The 16,900-nt window shown below is 47.9% G+C and overlaps 1 protein-coding gene across 2 annotated transcripts in view; it reads right to left on the bottom strand.

Annotated features, from left to right (window-relative positions):
- Nucleotides 1–14,830, bottom strand: part of HTR2C (5-hydroxytryptamine receptor 2C) — a 383,858-nt gene extending 369,028 nt beyond the window's left edge. For both annotated transcript variants that reach the window (XM_075007547.1, XM_075007548.1), the window contains exon 1: nt 14,215–14,830. The gene's annotated coding sequence lies outside the window, so the exon portion shown is untranslated. The remainder of the gene's footprint in view (nt 1–14,214) is intronic.
- Between the last annotated feature and the right edge of the window lie 2,070 nt (nt 14,831–16,900).

Here is a 16,900-nt window from a genome sequence, read left to right as displayed (position 1 = left end):
CAGGTTGGAAAAAGGGACCTCATCCAATATTCCCACTACCAGATGTGCTCAGTCAATGGACCAACAAAGTTTCATTGCAATGCTTTGCTCTAATCAACTCACAATAGTCAATATCTTGACAAATACACACAGATGTTCTTCCTGGTCATGTGCTGGGACACCTTTGCTTAGCATTTCCTGTTTTTTTCAGATAGTTGGGCTAAGGTTTTGGACGTCCCAGGCTGAGGAAAGGCAGGAGAAGCAAAAAGCACTGTTCTGTCACAGCAGCCTTAATTCTCTCTTACCAGATTTGTTCTATATGGTGGAAGGTTAGAATCCCAGGAAGGGACTGTCTGGTAGGATTTTCTCGCACAGCATAATTATCCTCAGCACTATCAGACTGATGTACTAAAACCTCATGTGAAACCCACTGATACTAAACTTGGGCTGGAGTTGGGAGGGAAGCCATTTGCCTACCTTTACTTTTTAAGATTTCAACTTTCTTTCCCATTCTCCCGGCTCTTCTCCATCCCCTCTCCCATGTGTCACCATACTTCCATTGCAGACACCAGAACTGGACACAAGAGTGCAAGAGCAGTTGCCCAAGTCCCAAATACAGAGGTAATAAACCTCTTCACATCCACTGAAGAGTCTGCTGTTTATACGTCCCAGGATCTCATCACCTTGTTAGGCCACAGTGTCACGCTAAGAGCACCCATTCATAACACTCTGTGACTCACAAGCGTGTTTTGGAATCCCTGCTTCCCACCCTGGAGCGATGGCCTGCATTCTTTTCTCTTAGAGGAGTAACTTTACATTTGACTGCATTAAAACCTTTGTACATAGTTTCCCAAATGATCTTGATCCCTCTCAGTGACACATACTGTTCTTTATTGGGCATGCCACAATTTACTACACTTCAGGAGCAGCTGCTTAACATCTTGAGTTACTTATTATGGCAATGGGAACTGTTTCATCATCATGTGATCTGACTACCTTACTTCTGTTTCTCAAATACAGAACAGAAATACTTACTGAATACTTCTGCCTTTTCTGAATTATTATTGCTCAGTCCACCGTTCCCACCTAGTAAAGCACCAATATCCACATGGGAAGGATACCCCCTATTGTTGCTGATATCCCATCCTTTTTTTTTTTTCTCAACTCTGCTGGCCATTGATATTTCCCTGCATCCACTGGCATCCCTTATTCATTTTCCACAATCACGAGCTTTTGGTTCACATTAATTACTACCAACTTCTCCTTAAGTATATACTGGGGATTATTACTATTATCATATGTCTTCACGTCTCACTAAGCCATGTGAGTTTTAGAATCAAGATGAAGTCCATACCTGCAGGAAAAAATCCTGCACTAGCTAAAATGGCTTAGAGTGTGATTCAAATCAGTGAAAAGTCTCTCCCCTGACTTCAGCAGCCTATGAATAATATCTGGGCCTGTGCGCATTTCAGTGACTATAAAATGTCCCAGTAATGAAGAACGAATCCCCACTAGGTTTTGCCATCTTTAATTTCTACTTTATTGGCATGGATGGTCACATTTCCCATTATACTTTTGTGCTTTCTTTTTCAGATAGAAGTTACAAGGATTTCTCCAAAACTCTTCCCAATATAAAAACAAAAAGCCCAAATCCAAACAAAGAAATTCTCCATCATGAGGACAGATGAAGCTAATAAAATACTCAATTAAAAAATTCTTCCGTACAGATGTTTTGTCAGCAAAATCTGGCCATTGCCAGGGAATAAATCCTGCTGAAAGTGTGGCTGACAGTTTAAACCCAACTCAAATAGCTTAACTGGAGTTGTCACAAGAGACAGATCTAAAAGGAGAAAGAGAGTTAAGTTCTGCATTAGAGGGCCCAACTCAGTAACATTACCTCCCTGATTAAGCTGGTCAGGCCTTGCATTTACAGAGCAGCCTGCACCCATTTGATTGATTTTCATGACGAAATGCAACTCAGCTGCCTAACACTCTTTTAATTTAATCATTGGCTGAATTTTAAATCTATTCTCAGACTTTCGACTTCTCCAATTCTGACCTCTTCACAAGGCCGGGGGATTGGCCTTGTTTATTTGTCTTTGGTCACCACATTTGAGAGAATAAAATAAACCAAACCAGAACCCTGAGTTTGCCTAGGGAACAAACCTAAACCACTACCTGTTCCTGTGGCTCTGGAACTTGCCCCCCTGTTGTAACCCATTAAGCAACTTGCTGTGTCCGAAGCTAGGGTGCAATTCTGCATTTGTTTACATGGTTACAGTTACTCGGGTGCTGAGTCCCAGACAGCTGACTAGGCCTCGTGGAAGTAACAACACAGCAGTGACTAAATGTTTGCAGAACACATTCCCAAGAATGCATACTGATCGGGACAGGGACTTGTCTGAAGTGCTCGTCACATTAAGCACTACAGGCCAGATTCTCCCAGGTGTTTTGCACCTAACAATGCAGATAGGCACTGAGTGGGATTGTCAAAGGCAGGTGCCTAACTTCCATTGAAATCAATGGCAGTGAGTGTCTCACCTGCTCACATGCATCTCTAGATCTCCCGTGGCACCTATCTGCGTCTTTTGGCTCCTAAATACTTGGAAAAGTTTGGTCCTCTGGGACTGCCAATAAAGCCCCATTATTCAATGAGCTTCAGTGACTTTGGGAAAACTAAAGTTATATTTCCACCTTCTTTGTGCATCTTTTTCCTGTGCTTTAGAGACTAAAATTGCAGGCTGCTTTTACCAAGGATGACAGAGCATGACATATTTACACTCTCTGGAGTCTGCTGGTTCTATTTATACTCTGTTTGGATTGGACTCGTTATTACCCCAGGATACATACTTATTAGCGCAATTTCATTACAATGACTAAATACAAAGGCTATAGCACTTGCCAGAGTGCTTTAACCCCAGTTTCATGGGTTATTGATTGTTACAAAAATAAATAGCCTCCCGCTTACCCTAAGAAGTTGCAAAGTAGGAGAAAAATTACATTGGTTGTATGATGTAGTTCTCTGCTTGTGGACGACAAAGCTAGCAGCACGTGGACTTTTGCCTGTCAGCATCAAGAAATGTGGCCTTAAGGGTGCATGCACTGTGCCCCTCACTCTCTTTGTGCCTACAACTCATAAGAAAAAGTGCAGACCAGATCACCAACCTCTCCAGTCCCTTTTCTGTTGTGAATGCAGAAATAATGCAAAGCAAACAGGGAGGAGTACATGCAGTGGAATACAGACAGGTGCTGTACATCTCCATCAGTTTCCATCACTAAAGAGCAATAACTTTTTCTACTTCATCGAGTGCTGCTCCCTATGTGCATCCCACCATGGGTGACTGACAAGCGACAACCAAGTGGAAGAAGGGTGTGAGAAGGCAGGCAGAAGAGCTGTTTGAAGGACCGCTGTCCCAAAGGACGTGTCAGCGAGGGAGTCCTGTGCTGAAGCACAGTATTTCACTGGTGTGTGGCTGGAACACCATGGATCTGCTCAGGCAATGCCACTGGCATTGCTGGTGGTCTTGAAGAATTGGCCTTCATCCTGTGAGGGGGGAGAGGAAGATTAGATGGCTGATCCCAGGGTAAGATACATTTAGAGATCTTCTGAGAGGTTACCCTCACTCCTGTGCTGAGTCCCAGAGAGCTGACTAGGCCTTTGTGGAAGTAACAACACAGCAGTGACTAAATGTCACTGAACTCTCTCCTCTATGGAAATTAACAGAGATTTTTTAATTGATTCTGTCCTTTGAGGAAAGACTTACTCATCTCACGTGTTAAGGGAATAAGGAGTCTCACCTCCATATTCACGTGTGTTTGGAAAAATAACGCAGGTAAGTGGACAGACTGGTTCAGATGAAATTCTGGAGCTACTTTGTGGGTGAACTTAGGATGTAAATACAATGAGACTTCGTCTTACAGAGTAGGATCTCAAGTGTCTCCACCATAAGTGTCCCAAGTTCAACCACCTTCCTGGCTGAAGTGAGGTCTCATCTATTCAAGTTGCATTTTGGTAGGCATACTGGTTTGTTGGGAGGCTTAATGGGACTTAAACCTTGTTCTTTGGGAGCTCACTGAGTAGCTGGTTTCTTAAAGGTGGAAAGGTTTTGCTTAAACCCATTCATAATCTGGTAGTAAGTGAGGGAGTAAAAATTGAGTAACCATGTGAAGGAGTGTGGTATGCAGTGACTGCTGCCAGGTGGACACAGGAAAGTTGGTGGAAAGATCTGCTGCTCAGAGGGAACAAGGGCAATCTAGAATAAAGGGAAGAACAACGCATCTTGGGGCTTAAGTTTTGGTCCTACGCAGGTAGAGAAATGCCTTCACTTGACTAATAGCATTTTCTAGTGAGGATGTTTTGCACAGCTTCAGAATCAGAGCATTCCACAGCTGATGCCCATCTAAAACCCAGCCCCTGACATGGAGCACTCAGGGTTTGCTTGGTGTCGAGGTATTTGATTCTGCCCTTCCCCAGCTCAGGAGATTGGCAAAGGACCAAATGTTGATCAGTGACCAAGATGATGTGCCCAAGGGACTCAGGAACCAAAAAGGTCTGACCCAGACGGGGCAATGAGGATGACTCCTACCTTGGCCTGACCATTTTCAATACGGAATGCTCCAAGCTGGCCTTTTGACCACCCCAGGGTATTTAGGAAGATGTTCACTCTAATGGTAGCCCAGGGGGCTGGACTCAATGACCTCCTGAGGTCCCTTCCAGCCCCAGGATTCTATGATTCTGATTCTATGTCAGATGCCAAGGCTTCACCATCTTCATCTACCTGGGCAACTGGCTTCTTGTTGCCAAGATACTTTAAGAAGGCTTATGTGTTGCCTTTGTTAAAGCTTCGACTCCTGTCTTCTCTGGGGCCAGTGTAAATTCAGAAAAAGTCTGTCATCATTCCTAAAGAGTTTAGACTTCATCGGTGCATCCTTGAACTCAGTCACAGCAAGGGCCCATCTGGACAGGTTCCAGGTGACAAATGACCTCATAGATTAGATCATAATCAGCACTCTCACTCCAAGCAGAATTTGTGTGCATGTGTGGATCTCTTTGCAACCCTACAAAACAATTCCTGGAACAGAATAATGAAGCAACTGTTTCTGCTGGAGGTGAGGAAGACAGTCTCATTGGTACCAGCAGAACCACCAGATCAGGCTCATAGTCTTCCTCTTGCACACAGTCAATACTCTGGATGCTCTTTCAGAGAGGAGCGGTAGACCAACTCCCTAGAAGATAGTGCTGATTCTTCAGGATAGTACAGGTGCTCCAGTCCCCAATATGGGCAGCAAGAGAGGTCAAAGGGTGGCTGTGCAGGACCCCATGACATGGCTTATCAGTAATTCCCAGGCAGGTGCAAACATGGAGATAGGTTTCAGACTGGACCATATATCCTCAGCCTCAGAAGCAGATGGTTCTACTAATGAGAAACCATGGCTAGATTGTAGGATGGAAGGCAGAATCCTTGATAAGTTGCATCATCTGGTGGACAGGACCTAATGGCAATGGAATTTCAGGATCCTGGAAAGAAAAAAAACAAGACACTGTTCTCACTGAAGAGCGAGGGGTCCGGTCCCCTGAACTGACAGAACCAGAGCAGTCACAGTCGGCTGAGGCAGAGGTGGTACCATCAGCTGAAGTGCTCAATGCTTGCCTTCTGTGGATGCCATCATTTCGCAGAGATTAGGTTTAGTTGGTACTTGTGGCCATTGCCACCAGAACATGGCCTGGTACCTACGGTGCCCTGGATTTGGGGCTCTCTGATGGTGGCCCTGTGACTTAGGGTATCTTACTTTCTGACGGGCTCAGTAGAAGAACTTGCATAACTTGGGCAGAGCGGACCCCAGAGTTTCTGATGCAGCCGTAGAGGAGGGTTTGCTCTCACGTTTATGAGAAAGTTCCCTGACCTCCAGACAAGACTCCTCTGGAGGATCTGGGGGAGGAGATTCCCATGTGCCTAAGTTGGACCTCACAGGAGAAGCACACTCCTTTTGCATAAAGCTGATAAATGTGGGAGTTTTCCTGGTCTGGGACTGACTGTGGCCTCATGGCAGTCTCCATTAGGTGCTTCTTAAGGTAAGTTACTGAACCCTATGGGAAACAAATGGTAGATGTTGCACCTTCCCTGAGGCAGTGCTGAGGGTTGTTGCTGACAGAAAAGGAGCAAGGGCATGCTGTAACAGGAGCATTGGGAGCAAGACAGGAGAAGTCACTTTTCTGCTCTACCCGGCACTGATTAGGCCTCAGCTGGAGTATTGTGTCCAGTTCTGAGCACCACATTTTAGGAATGATGTGGAGAAATTGGAGAAGGTCCAGAGAAGAACAGATAAAATGATTAATGGTTTGGAAAATATGACCTATGAGAGAAGATTAAAAGAACGGGCTTTGTTTAGTTTGGAAAAGAGAAGGCTGAGAGGGGACATTACCACAGATTTCCAGTAGGTAAGCGGGTGTTACAAGGAGCAGGGAGAAAAATTGTTCTCCTTGGCCTCTGAGGACAGGACAAGGAGCAGTGGGCTTAAATTGCAGCAAGGGAGTTTAGGCTGGACATTAGGAAAAGCTTCCTTACTGTCAGGGTGGTTAAGCATTGGAATAAATTGCCCGGGTTATCAGTAGTTCCTAGGCAGGTGCAAATCTCCATCATAGGATGTATTTAAAAAACAGATTGGAAATATCTAACAGGGATGATCTAGATGGTGCTTGGTCCTGCTGCGAGGGCAGGGGACAGGACATGATGACTCTTGAGGTCCTTTCCAGTTCTAGTGTTCTATGATTCTATGAGCAACATGCACAGATTTCTGAAGCCTGGAGTCCTGGCCATAGTCCAGTACGCAGAAGAGGAACCTGGGGGTGGAGGTGGCAGAGCGGGGAGAAAAAGGCAGACCGAGATCCAGGCACTACAGGTTTTGACCTTAGCCTTGTGGTTCTGTAAGGAAGTGGAAAGGAGTTGGGCCGTTTCACTGGGGAAGGAGTTGTGTATGAGCTACAGGACAGTGAGGAAGAGGAGTCTATATGTTACACAAATGCATACAAACACACTTACTATTGAAGACTCTGCTGCTGAAAGCAGGACTGGAAGAAAGCCAGCACCATACCAATCCTGATAAAGGGCAAGCAGGATGTCCAAGGCCAGTTAGCCTGACATTAATCCCAGGCAAAATGATGGAACATCTGATGGAGTACTCAGAGAATTAAAGGGTGATTAAATAATTAAATATCGGTCAGCGTGATTTTACGGAAACTAGGCACCATCAGATGACCCTGACCTGATTCCTCAAAAAGAGATGTGTTGACAAAGATGGATGTGCTCCCACAGTAAACCTCTCAGTACTGCATAACATTCGGCTTACAAGTTATCACTAGACACAATCATATGGTGTGTATCAAATGATTCAGTAACGGAGAGACAGTACAAGGTAATTGTTAATGAGGACTCATCAGTGGATGTGGTTCATGAGGATGAATTCTCAGATCAGCACTTTTCTATAGTAGGCCATGACAGATTCACTGATCAGAGTGATCTGAACCATTTGGTAAAACAGGTGTAATCAAACAACATGCATTTAACCAAGCCAAATGGAAGATCACGTATTGGGAACAGCAAATGCAGACCAGATTTACGGCTTGGAGACACCCAACCCTGGAAAGCCGTGACTTTGAAAAGGACTACCCGGTCATGGCAGATAAGCAACTGATCGTCAGCACCCAGAGTGAATGAAAACCATCTTTGGACAGACAAATGGATGAAACGTTGCACAGGAGTAGTGAAGAGAGACAACTTCAGTATATGGCACGAGTGAGACCGTTACTAGGGATACAGATTCCAGTTCTAACATCCACGCTCCAAAAAGGTGGTTAAAAAAATACAGCAGGGCCACAAAAGAACTGTAAGAATGATTCACAATCTGGAAAACAGCTCTTGCTGTGAGAATAACGGGAACTCAGTCTGTTAGCTGCACAAAAAGAAGATTGAGAGGTGACCCAATTACAGTGTGTGGTAGGGCTTCCGTCTTCCCTCTGGCAGAAGAGGGCTTAAAACAACCCCACTGAGGCTGTGCAGGAAGCAGCCAATTAGAAATGGGCTTGTAGAAACTTGATGGCCCCCTCCAGCTGAGCTGGGCCCGCTTCAGTGCCTGGCTGAACTGCCAGCCCCCAAACCTCCGAACTGGGCTGAGGCACTGGGCCAAGACAAAAGCCCCCAGGGTACAGGCCAGCCCCAGCACTGGGCCACGTCACTGTTCGACCAAGCACTGGGCCAAGGCAATGCCTCCCAAAGCCACCAAGTCCCTGAGCACCAGGCAGCGCCTGGCCATGCCACCCCACTTCCCAGCCGGAGGCCCCCAGCCAGCCACCTGCTAGGTTCCCACATCCCTCATCACTCCCCCCTCCCAAGAGGAGGAGGGATGCAGTGAGCCGTGGGGACTTCTGGGAAGGAAGTTGAGCGGCAGAGCCACCGTGGTCAGGTGTCCAGTGATGAGTCAGTGGCAGGGAAGGCTTAGTCTTCCTTTGCCTATTACACCTGCTGCCCATGGTCCCTTTCTTCTTAAAGTCTAGGAACCATTTCATCACAATATTTGCTGCATTCCTGATGGTCCTCCAGACATATGTATTCATTTTCATGTGTGCACTTGAACCTGCTCTTAGTGAAGTCTGGAAGGTGCTGAATAAAAAACAACCGAGGCAGAGTATTACGTTTCTGTGTGTAATCTACCACTTGACTGTGCTTTCATTGCCATGTTCTGGGTAGCACAAAAACTATACCAATATGGGTTCCTCGAAATAGGGTTCATACTCGGACAAAAATCAGAACTACAGAGCTGCAGTTTATGCAGGATTCTCTACTGGTCACGTTAGAATTAATAGAACTAGGGTGAGGTGGATGAAGTCCCATGCTAACCGTTGGCAAATACTGACTTCTACACACAACTGCTGTATGTTAATTATCCACAAAACTGTACCTTCCAACTGAGCATTTTATGTCACTTTTTGAAACTCAGCAATCAGGACCTTTTATGAAGTCATGCACATAAATGCCAGTTTACAACTTACTGCACATTAACAAAATTCTGTGGTACACCTGCTGGAGAAAGACAAAGATGAAGATCAGTGGGCAAATGCTGAAGCCCTTACGTGTTCACAAAACCTAAATAATCCCTGAATTTTGTGAGAACTTTGCCAGAGTGGAACCGGCCAGCTGCGTCCCAAGTAGGTAGAACAGTAAAGGAGTACGTTACATGAAACACAGATTTCATTACTGTATCTTCCTTTGGGACAAAAAAATGTATTTTCCACATAAGCAAGTAGATACCAAATAAAAGCAAGTTGAGAATGGAAGACCTGTGACTGCCACTAAAGCAAATATTGTATTTATTCAATGTTATCTTCAGGCTGGCAGGTTGCACTTATCTCAATTTCAGCATAAAAGAAATGTATACTCGGAAGATTTCACCAACTTTTGTCAAAGAATGTTCATATTTACGATATTTAGTCATGTTACACAGTAGAGCAGTTACAACAATACATTTGATGGTAGCAGGAGAACAGGCACCTCAGACTGCAGTGCTAGATTTTTTTTGCTATTAATTAATGAGGCCATTAAGATTCGAAAGAGTTTAACTTGAAGGATGTGATCCTGCCCAGGGCCGAGTCCCCTGAATTCCCAGCCCCACCCAGGAGGTGTTCAGAGTCATGGTCTAAATTAACAGCCTGAACTGGAAGGCACCATTTGTGCTTCAATACCACACAATTAGATCTATAATCAGGAGGGCCGTACTTTCAGATGCCACTGCCTTGGAACAAGCAGTCAGGTTTTCATGACAGCACTGCTGCAGGTGAGACACCAGCTGAGGCTTCACTGCCAGAGGCAGAGCTCAAAATAATTATTCAGCCACCTAAAAGCTGTAACAAATTGGCCCACGGGAGCTGGGTTACCAAACCCTCCCAAAACCTGTGATAGTCCCTGAGATTAGTGTACTGAGGGAAATGTTAGTCTGATAGCAGGAAGATATGTGAGCAAAATTCCTGTTATGCAGCCTGAAATTTCAGACGGTAGCCCTCAAGTGGAAACATTTTAGATGACAAAATAAAATACATTCAAAGTCCCATCAGTTCACACTACATGAATGACAAATAAATGGCCATGTCAACATACAAACTGCTTCTCTCTGCTCTACTTCCTGTTCTGCCTGTGTGCAGACACTGTAAATTTGATGCAACATGTACAAGGAGATGATCGCACTTAACTGACAGGCAAGACTATGTCATTTGTCTAGGGTGCATTGACTTGGGGACAGAGCATAGGACCCAACAGCTGAGAACCACATCATTTCTATTCATCCTTCATTAAGCAAAAGTAAACCCCTTTCCAATCCAGGTCATCTAAAGAAGGTAGCATGACGCGTGGACACAGGCCATTGTCGCTTTAGAGCACAGCTATGGGTCCTTGAACTGGCAAATGATTTCCAGTTGCAAAGCCAGCCTCAGCTGTGTGTTTGGAATGCCCGTCCAGAGTCTGCTTTGGGAAAGAACAGCCTTTAATTAGCATTTGTAAAAGAAACGACAGCAGGGGGGGCGGAATGAGCACAGCACGGCATATATCTGCCGGTATTGACTGACTGTTTTCTTTGAGAATTACTTAGAAACCAAGGTAATAACCTTCTGGAACAAGAAATGATAGATAGCGGCTGCCATCCTATTGCTGAGGTTAAGAGCCACTGGATGACTCTTGTGCCTCCCCATATTTTCGTTTTGCTGTGGTGTAAGCCCCATCTCTAGAATACAGCAGCTTTCTGTATATATTCCACCGACTAAATCCTACCACTTCATTTTGACTTTTATTGCTTTTCAGCCCTGGTGAGATCCCTATAATGATTCACCATTAAAGTAATCTTTAAGCAGCTTACCTCCTATTTGCTGCTATATGTATAAAGTGGAAATTGCTCTCTGAATTCACCTTAGATTCAATTTTTTGTCTAACTAAAATGGTATCGCCAATCATCCTCTAAATGCAGTAAAATGGGAAAAGCTTGTGTAAGACAAATGAATCTAGGTATTCACCAAGAGGAGTCCAACCATCACCTCATGTGTGTGTATTTTACAAACTGCACAAGGCCAGATATATTTCAATTGTCCTATTGCACTCAAAGACAACTCACCTAGCACCAGAAAGGTATATTTTATCTTTGGTTCAGCAGCTTCTGGACAACAGACCTCTGGTCACCTGTGTCGGGTGCAGCAGAAATATACAGCTGTCTTTGAAGTACTGCAGTCAAATAATTATCCTCTGCTTGGTTCAGCATGGGAGTCAGGGGACTATTCCACTGCAGTTGTTTGAGAGATTAATTTAATCTTTTTGTACGTTAATTATCTGTTTAACAGATCATGATTTATTCATTATTCAATAAGTGACTTGCCAAGTGATTCCTGTAGATAATAATTGGTCTGTAGACCACACACAAGAAGTTTGGTGCAACTGTGTGGCATTCAAAAAGCAACCTGCTTTAGCTATGACCTCTAGATAGCATGGCTAGTTTCTGTTCCCTGAGTAGATGAGCTTATCCCATAGAATCAGGATTGTAGTGCAAATATTCACACTGGAAAATTCAAAATTTACCACTTGTGACAATTCTCCAACATGTGCTAAAAAACTGGCTGTTTTGACAAACGTCAGTGGTTTGAGCAGTGGCCTGTGGGGTAAATCCTTGAGGAGACCATTTAGAGATCTGGGGCAAATAGATTAAAAAAAAGAAAAAACTGTCAGGGCTGGTGCTTGGTCCTGCTGTGAGTGCAGGGGACTGGACTTAATGACGTCTCAAGGTCCCATCCAGCTCTATGAGATGTGTAGGTATGAGTTCTTAGCAGTAAGTGCCTTTGCTAGAATACGACACCGCTAACGCAGACAACCTGCGAGCTGAACCAAATTTGTTAAGAATTTCGAGTGTGTGTTGTTGTGCAGAACATTTTGCAGAATTCAGCCAGCTCTAATTGCCATTGTGTCTATGCGTAATAAGCAGTAAATGTGATGACTACCAAATAATCTTTCCAGTGTTGTCTGATTCCAATTACACTGGTAATTTGATTATTTAATGCTTGTCACACTTTACAAGTGATGTTTTAGAGACTGGTCTAGCTTCTGGTCTCCTTTGCACCAGCTTTACACTGCTGTAGCTCCCACATGCATACTGCTGTCAATACCACGGCACTGACAACCGCCGCAGGCCCTGGGGCAAGGCAGGGCCCGGCTCTGTGCCCCGGAAGGGGCGGGGCCAAGCGCGGTCAGCCGCTGTGTTGGCCGGACCATGGCACCACCTTCCCCGCCCCACTGCTACTTCAAAAGAGCCTGGAGCTCTGGCCCAAGTAGCAGTTGCAGTGGCTGGAGTTCTGGCCCCTTTGAAAGGCCAGGCCTTGGCGTAACTGCCCCCTTTGAGCCCCCCACCGCCCGTTGGCAGGCCTGTGTCAATAAAGTTACTCAAGTTACGTCAGCGTCGACGAGAGGAGAATCGGGCCCTCTGCCAGACAAACACGTGCTGGCGGTGGGGCAAAGCCCATCCCAAGCACGTCGCTTGAGTAACGGAGACGCTCCTCTGCCAAGCCACAAACCAGCAGAGCTGCTGCTTCAGAGGCCGACTGCAGTCCAGGGGCAGCCAGGTTCACATGGCAGCAGAGCCACCTGCCCCTGCTGACCCCCCGCTTCAGACCCTAGAGCTCGCCCCACCAGACGCTACGAGCACAGAGACTGCAGAGCAGAGGTCTGTGCGAACTGCCACCCGCCCCCGCCCGCACCAGGGAGCTCTCCCAGTTCCCCACCCTTCCTGAGGTGGAGTTTGCGCCGGCAGTGCCAGTGAGCTTGTCCCGGCTCTCCCCCACACAAGTACCCACTCACGCACCGTGCTCCGCTGCTGGGGAAGTTGAGGCAGCAATACCAGATCTGACCACGCAGCTCCAGTGAGAATTCATGCCTGTCAGGAAGCCACCACTAACCACACTAAAGCACACGAATAGATTGCCAGGAAGCCCCGACTTCTGCTCTGGTGCCTTACGGAGGCAGTTACGACAAACACATTCAACAGGCGGCAAGCAGGATTCTGAGGTGGCACTGTTGCTTTTGCTTAGCGTAAGACAGCTGCAGCGCCAGCAGCCTGCAGGATTCTCCCCGTGTGCATGGTGTACATAGGCTGTGCACTGGCTGCTTAGAAACCAGATATCATGCCATAGACATGCATGACCAGTTTGCCTTGGCAGGGTCTGGTTTGCTTATTCGCAGGCTAGTTAGCATGCGCACATGGGTCAAGCCTAGGAACCAGCCTCCACGCATTAGCGGATCCTAACGCCCAGCTTTGCTGGGGGAGAACTTGCTTGAGAACTCAGCCAGAAGGGATCCCGTTCAGCTGAGCCTTTGCTAGCTAAACCCTTCAGTTGTGCCCCGGGCATGCCTAAAGCACTGCTGCAGCTGGAGAGAGGAGCGACGGCACCAGCTGGCACTGACACCCTTAGACACTTCCTAGGAAGGAATCTTTCGGAAAAGTCAGTCCTAGGGAATGTGATGCGAGTGGCAGCTCCTCTCCCCAGGGTGTGAAGGCTACAACAGCTGAAGCACGGGTTCCGGGTGGGAGAGCACTTAGCAGAGGTGAACAGAGAGCTGGCAATAAAAGCCCTGTGTCCAGCAGCCGCTCCTAAAACAGGTTTATTTTCTTCTGAGAAAAGCAGCTGACACCTGAGAGGCTGGGATGCCCAGAGCTGCAGAGCAGCACCAGCAGCCAAACCACCCTTTAAAAATCTCAATTTACTCCAGAGAAACACTGACCCTGCCTCTGCACTTCTCTCTCCAAACCAGTCCCCTTCACCTGCCCACAGCTGGGGACAGCAAAGGATCCTGTACATGCCCCATGCCCGACTCCCCACGCATGCCCTGGCCCTTCTGCAGCTCTCCCTTCCCTTCCTCAGGAAGAAGCAACAGCCCAGAGATTCAGCGCATGCCGACCCTGGCAAGTTTGTTCTTCTTTTGTGCAACCACTTGGCTCGCAGCTGTGAGAAATGTCGCTCAGGCTGGCGGTTCAGTGGGGCGTCCGGGCTCTCTCCCACACCCAGATGCACCCATCCCCTCCCTTCCCAAGGCTAGGCAACAACACCAGCCCCTTCCTCTCTCCCACCCCACGCCCAGGGAGTAGTGTCACCCTGGGCAGTGGGACCGCTGGGGCTGAGCAGAGAGTACCACCCGTCTCCCTGGCAATGACACCTACCTTGCTAAGACACCGGCGGGCGCAGCCTCCTCAGGTGGCGACAGCTAGGACAGCTCGCACTGCCAGGGCTCGCTGCCATGCAGGGGGCTCCGGACGCCCCACGTGAGCATCTTCCGCAAGCACAGCGGCTGGTCACACACACCAGACTGCAGCAGCAGCCGGGGAGAGCAGCTGGACATGTGTCTCTGCAGGCTAATTCCCAAGCAGCCCCAAGGAGCAGGGACAGAGGCTCTTAACCCTTTGGAGGCCTGGGCCCTCGCAGCTGATGCTCCCCCGCTCCGGCACGGATCAGCAAGTGGCACTCGACTCCTCTTGGCCGGGATGGAGGCGCCTGAGTGGAGACGCAGCAGGCGTTATCCTCGAAGCAGCCCAAGGTCGAGGTAGTCAGAGCCACTCCTCCCCTGGCTGGGCCACAGCCCCCCACTGCAGGCAGCACAGTCTCCTCGGGGCAGGATAACCGATCCCAGGGAGCTGGGCACAGCAGAGCCCTCCAGTGCGCCTGCCCTGGGCTGGGTAGGGCCGCTCCGCCCCAGCATCTCACCCCCACATTGCACAGCCCAGGAGGAGGGCAGAGTCAGATGTTCCTTACAGTCTTTCTGGGGGTCACTGGAGCGGCAGCTTATGGGACTCCTGATCCCTGCACAACCACTGCTCCTCTGGCTGCCGCACAGCACTCCTGCCACATCTCACCTGCTCCCCATCACGTCCTGAGGCCCTCGCCAAGGCAGCCCCATCCCCTGCCCCCAGCTGCCTGCCAGCAAGCAGCACACGTTCAGAGCCAGCCCGGCTCTGGAGCAGCTCCCGCTCTGCGAATGTGACTGAAAAGCATGGCTGAGAAAAAATGCTACAATTAACAGGGGGGAGGGTGCTAGCAGGGCTCTGCTGCTGTTCTTAAAGGCACATTGCCCACGGGTTCCCGCCGGGGCAGCCTGCCTTGGGCACAGCCAGCGGGACCAGGGGCAGGCTGGCCAAGAGTCCACTTCTGGGCTGGGAACAGGACAGAGCAGACAGCGGGAAGAGCCCAGAATGTGCAGGAAGGTGAGGCAGGCCGCCCGCCATTTGCACAAAAGGGGCTCGAGCCCACGGGATGCCAGCTGGACACTGTTTGCTGAAGAGGAGAGGATGGGAGACCTCCCAGTGCGACTCCTGCAGGGACGCTCCCACACTGGCCCGCACTCAGCAGCAGGTGGTTAGGAAACTGCCAGGCTCCCTGACTGCACCCCGTCCAGGCCTGCAGCCTGCTCTGCCCCTGCCTTCCTGCCACTCTCCCAGCATGGTCCCTCAGAGGGAGGAGCTGGCAGGTGAGAGCATCTTTGCAGCCTTGGATGGAAGTTTTGTAAGCACTGAGCGTGGTTGTAGCTACAGAGCGCAGATGGGGCCAGGGCAGCAGGACCCACAAGACACTTGGTGTGAACCGGCCAGGGGCCCCATGGGCACACAGGGCTTTACAGGGATCCCTTGGGTCGGAGAGATGCACAGTAACTCTCTATCGGTGAGGTGTGCCCGGAGGCAGTATTCCACTGGGGAATGTGCACACAGCTCCTGCGTACAGAGCGAGACATCTACTGAAGACAGGCAAATGGGAGGTGATGTGTCCCGGACAGGTGCCTTTCAAGAAGGAAGTAATAGGCACTGCTGTCTCTGGCTGGTCATAGGCGTACAGAGATGCCTAGAGAGACATGAACTCTCTTCTTCTCCCTTGGCCCCAGGGAGCTGCACTCAGCAGGGGCACTTTTGCAAGGTTCCAGCTCAAAATGCCACAAGAACTACTACATTAAGCAGTGGTAGAGGCATGTTTGGCTTAGTGTTTTGCTGGAGAAAGGCCTGAAAGCAGGACCCAGAACTCGAGGATAAAAAAATGGACCCACCTAAATGGTACCACCAAATTCCAACAAGCATCACAGTTGCTGTTAAGAACATCCATCGCTTGGATTTTAGAGTTCAGGACCTGTTAAAAAGTGTATTTAGTAAATTGAAACCACTTACCAAAACTAGGCAGACACTGCTTCCTCCCTTCAGGTCAGAAAAGTAGGTAAAGAAAGAGACAGCAATTTAATTGCTCAAAATTGTCTTAAAATTATAAATGAAGCACTGGAGTGTATTAAAGAAAAACCTCTTTGATACCAAACCTAGAGAATATATTTAAGTAATAACCAAATTGCTGAGAGAGAGGCACTTAAAACTTTGTACTCTGGAAGCTCTTTGTACATCAAAGAGCACCCGCTTTCCATCCAGAATAGCTGAGGCTTTCTGAAGTATAATGCTTTATGAGCTAATCTGATTAGCACAGAAACATGGCAAAATGACTCTAGCAGTTCCCTGCAGCACATTAAAAGGGAACATCCTACTGCACACAGACATTATTAGCTTTTGAAGAGTAAGACATGATCTGTCAATCAAAATTAAATTCCAGTCCAGACTCTTCCTGCTAAATTCTTAAGACCATACATGGCTTTCTGTTATTCTGATGAAGGCACCAGAGTGACTGGGGTGTAATCAAGACAAGAATCCACCCCCATGGGCCAAACTCTGCCCTCAGCTAGGAGATTTGTCAGCAGGAGTAATATGCATGCAGCTGAGACTGGAACCTGGCCATAACCAGCTGTGGAGAACATGCCAGCTCTTTGAGTAAGGGTAATAAGAAACATATTTACAATTCCAATAAAGTGACTAAAACTTGCCACAA

This window comes from Carettochelys insculpta, chromosome 13 (assembly GCF_033958435.1).
Source record: "Carettochelys insculpta isolate YL-2023 chromosome 13, ASM3395843v1, whole genome shotgun sequence".
NCBI classification, from domain to species: domain Eukaryota; kingdom Metazoa; phylum Chordata; order Testudines; family Carettochelyidae; genus Carettochelys; species Carettochelys insculpta.
Note: the sequence above shows the minus strand (reverse complement) of the source record. Positions and strands in the feature narration are given on the sequence as shown.